Genomic DNA, 4,884 nt, shown 5'->3' with positions numbered 1-4,884 from the left:
CTTCCATTAATGAAAAGATCATTTTATTCATGACAGACAGAAATGCAAGAAATGACACACCTGAGCACCTGAATTTAACGTCTCTCCAATTTATTACATCACCCGTCTTCTTACAGTCAGAATGCAGTCCAAATGAATCGCAATCGCTACACTCTTTGATTAAAAGCCAATGTTAAATTTCAAAGGGAGTGTATGATCAACCACGCTTAAAAAAATAATTGAAAAAAAAAGGAATCATTACCTCGGGACAAGAGGTAAAGCTTTTGCCGTGTATCTTTCATTCAGCAGGATTATGCAAACACTTTGGGGTCGTATTTCATCAAAGCCATTACCTTTCGGGTCAGATTAGTCGTAGCCCCACCTGATGGCAACAGGAAATGTGTTTGTTTTATTTAAGACCGCTCCTACTAGGTTGAGACGATCCATCTAAATCTAGTCATTTGGTGTGGTATCACTGTAAAGACGGTCAGGGCCAGTTTACCTCTCCCCTTTACCCTGACGATAAATATTCCGTAAGACTACCTAACGTTTCATACATCTGAGATGTATTCTGCCATGGTCAAACATGTCCAGTTCCATTTTTTTTTTTTGACCGAAAAACGCGTTTTTAATCTGGCTGTAGTTCTCCATTATTCAGACATTTTCCGACGCCCCGGCAGCTGAGGAACTTTTTATCTACAAAGGCCAGTAAACGTCTCCAAGTGTTTGAACGCTGAAATTTGCGAGGATCTCATCCCCATTTATAACTATCATGGGGGGGGGGGGGGGGGGGGGGGGATTGCATGTTTCAAACGAGCTCTAAAACCATTTGTTTCTCCTGCAGAATATAAAAGTTACTGAAATGTTTCATCTTTTTTTTTGTGTCTTTCTCCGTGAGATGTTAAAATAGTGGGTAGCTGTGTGTCTGGAGCTGAGGAGAGGGCCTAAAAAGGAGTGTCGTGATTCAATGATTCATAAGACTGAATTATTCAATGACTGGATGCATGTAGAGCACTCCGCCCCTGCTGAACCCGGTCCTTCATAGACCAGCTGCAGACGCACATGTAAACCTCTTCCAGACTCAGCCGTATCATGCACACAATAAAGTGAATAACCAAATATCGGTTCCTAACTTCTGATAGGATGTCTCATCGTCAGCACTCATCTGGAAATAAACAGTGTGACGAGGAGGGTGAAGATTTAAGAGTCCAGCATGAGAAAATGAGGTCAGATGCTGTTCTTGGTTGACACAACATCCACAGAGGGGCCCACGAGGCAGGAGGACAGACCAACCACGCTGGGGCTAAAAGATACAGGACAAATGGATTTATTAGTCACCCCGACAAAGTGTGTTAACATGTATTTGTCCATTTACTCAAGTACAGTATTTGAGTCGGTTTAGCGTGTGTGCTTTTTATACAGCAGACTTTATTTGTATAGCTTTTCATTCAAACACATGTAACACTAACTTTTATAACCAACTACCACCACAGCACCCAATGTTACTGACTCACTCATAAAAAAAAAGCAAAAAAACATTTTAGAAGATGTATTGAAGTTGGTTAAAGCTGTGAATTAAAGAACATTAGAAATAAAATGATCTATTATTGGACATAGCAGCTTTCAATCTTTACTTTACATTGTTCTCTCTCTCTCTCACACACACACACACACACACACACACAAACACACCCCCCCACACACACCCCTACTCGTCAGGAACAATTAGGAGCTCAATATCTTGCTCAGGGACACTTTAGACACAGTCCCCAGGGGAAGTGAGAATTGGACCAGCAGTCTTTTAGTTGCCGGACGACCACTCTCCCTCTCAACCACGCTCCCCTTAGGGGAGGGCAACCAGATTACTCTAGAAACAAAGTGAGGATAGAGGTAAAACTAACAAAATAAATCAATTCAAAAAGAGGATATGAATTGAAATAATGACATAAAATGGGATTCGGAAAATAAAATATCAAAAATATATTAACTTTAATAAAAACGTATCTAAAAATGAATGGGATTGATAAGAGTCCAAATAAAATTCAAGAGCTGTCCTTCCAGAACAATTCTGGAGGGGAAAAAAGGACCTCCACTTGTTTATCCTGCTTTTGTTTTTACAGTTTACAGGACACTTCTCAGATAAATATTTCATAGATAAAAGTTGCTTACAAAAGATGGCTTTTTAATATGGCTGCTTTGGTGTATACTTGATTTCACTGGGATGAATTCATATTAATGTAATATATGGATATGGTTAATTTAAGACTCTGTCCATTTTGCATAATGAAAATGCCTCAGGTAGCCAAGGAGATGAGTATTCTCACTATTGTCTCCCTCTGTGTGTGTGTGTGTGTGTGTGTGTGTCCTCAGGTTCACCTCACACTGTCACCATCACTAATAAAACCCAAGCATAATTCTTCTCTGTGATATTTATACCTTCATACGTGTCCTCTTCCACTCGCCCCCCCTGATCCTCGCACACACACACACACACACACACACTAAAATAAAAGCCTAATATGTGAGTCTTCCATAGCTCGTATTCTTCTGTTAAGACTCAGCTTAATGTCACGATGATGCCCCCAGGACAAGCTGACCGATGATGATGATGATGATGCACTGACTCATAGAGGCACTAAAAGGGAATTAGAATATAAACCCAAAACACTCATCATGGCTGGATGAATGTAATGCTGGGGGCCTGCAGCATGGCATCCAACAATGAAGTGGGCATCGCATCAATTGTATGTGTGCGTGTGTGTTTTATTGTGGATGCTCACTGACCGAGACCAGCAGCAGGCTAGCAGTACTGCTGTGTGTGTGTGTGTGTGTGTGTGTGTGGGTGGGTGGAGGTTTACATGTATACACTCCCATACATCAAATACAAAATGTGTGTGTGTGTGTGCGTGTGTGTGCATGTGAGTGCATCGGACAGACAGACCAAATACACAGTAATGTTCCCACTCAGAAAGTTTTCAGGCTGCTGAAATAAGCACCATACATTTTTAAACATCTAGAATTATTAATTTGGTCCTAAGTAGGGTGACACAGCTGGTCCCAGCAAAATCTCCTTCTTGACAGTGACCATTTTTTAATATATATATCTGGTCCGTCTGATGCAGAATTTCAACCAATTTAAAATTTTAAAGGTCACGTTATTCCCGGTAACATGCCACAGGACATGCCTGGAAACAAAGTGAGCAGAGGAGAGGGGGTGTAACCTGTCCACTGGTAAGTAGGCCAGTGGTGGGTTTTTTCCTTCCTTTTTTTTTCTGGGTGAATATGTAGTGAAGATGCAGTCACCATCACATGCACTCAGAAATGTCCTCTTTCCTTCCCCTCTTAATTAAAGCACTACACACATATTTACAGTATAGCGCAAGATGGCCACACCCTCATCTTCCTCCTAGTCTTCATCGTCCTCTTCCAGTCATTGAAATAGAGTTTAAATTCTGAGCCCTTATCGATCATTCGTGTTTATCGGAGGTCAGAAACAATGACACAGGTGATAATCAATGTGAAAAACTGACTATTGACTGCGTGAGTGGGCTGTTAACCTCGCTCACATCCAGGGCTGTGGATGGAAAGAGATGCCCCAGCATCCTTTGAGGGTTTTCTCCTGTGTTAGGCTATTCAGTTGGGGGGGGGGGGGGGGGGGGGAATTCTGTCTTCATAATCATTGGTTTATTGGTTTTCACTGCCCACCTGTGGCCACAACGACAAACTGCAACACTAAATGTGTCAAATACTCTCCATTACTGTGGGTGCAGGCACAGGCAGGTATTGGGGCTGCTAGCATGACAACAATGACTTCCAGCATGTGGAGCAGCTGATCAGAAAACAACTAATGTTAGAAGTAGTTCACCCCCCCCCCCCACATGTATTCGCTAATCGACATGGAGAGAGCTGTTTAATTTCAGTGATCACCAAGTGTTACAACCTTTTAGGAGGTGTTGACGTAAAAATCAACAGCATGCCGGATGTGTATCCCTTTATTCTGTAAGTCTGATTTGAACTCTTCTCAAAAAACTCGACAGCAATGAAGTGAACACAGTAAACTATGAAGAAGTAGGGCCGGGGGGAAATAAGGAGAAAGATTAACTATATTATTATTATTATTATTATTATGCACTTAGAGACAAAAGCCTAAACGTTGAGAATAAGATCAAAATCAGGACAGGAAAACAAAACAACAAAAAGACAAAGTTAAAAATGAAGGTGAGGTACTGATACGTTCACTGACAGTAGGAAAATCAAATCATAAATTCAGCACCGATCTCAATGGCGGAGTGGTTCTGATGTATTGATCTGATGAATTGGTGTTGTAGCTTAAGCAAATAAACCAGCACTTTGACTCTTTGTAGAGTTGCAGCTCTCAGACATATGTGCGTTATTGTGAGTGACTTCACTCCCCAACCTCCTTTTTTTTTTTTTAAAAACCTTCAACTTTTTCATTCCATCTCTCCACCTTTATTCACTCTTATTAGTGTCACCACTTTTTCTCCCAAAGCTTTGAGTACAGAGAGCAAAGCAGTAGGTGTGCACTCAGTTCTTTATTTGTAGATGAACCTTGTATACAAGCATGAAGACCTGGAAATAGTGTAGCAAAAACTACAAATGTTAGAGCATAACCAAAGAACCAGAAGAACCAGAGAAGCAAAGTAAAATAAGAATTAAGTCCCGTCATAGATAAAGAAATCTAAAAAAAAAAATACATATAGTCACTTCTGAGTAATAATAAAATAAAAACGAAAATTGTGAGCTTAAAAGCACGATTATGAGATGAATAAACTGATTAAAAATATATGAAAAATGAGCAAACATAATAGTACCTTCAGGCTCAGGCCCTAATAATGACTCGTATCGAACATACCAACACCAAGGTGGGTAGTCGCCTGGTACAAA

The sequence above is a fragment of the Aulostomus chinensis genome, chromosome 18, assembly GCF_037954235.1.
Source record: "Aulostomus chinensis isolate RoL2024-O1b breed Wild chromosome 18, RoL_Achi_v1.0, whole genome shotgun sequence".
Classification (NCBI taxonomy): domain Eukaryota; kingdom Metazoa; phylum Chordata; class Actinopteri; order Syngnathiformes; family Aulostomidae; genus Aulostomus; species Aulostomus chinensis.
The sequence above is the reverse complement of the archived record's forward strand: the minus strand, read 5'-3'. Positions refer to the sequence as shown.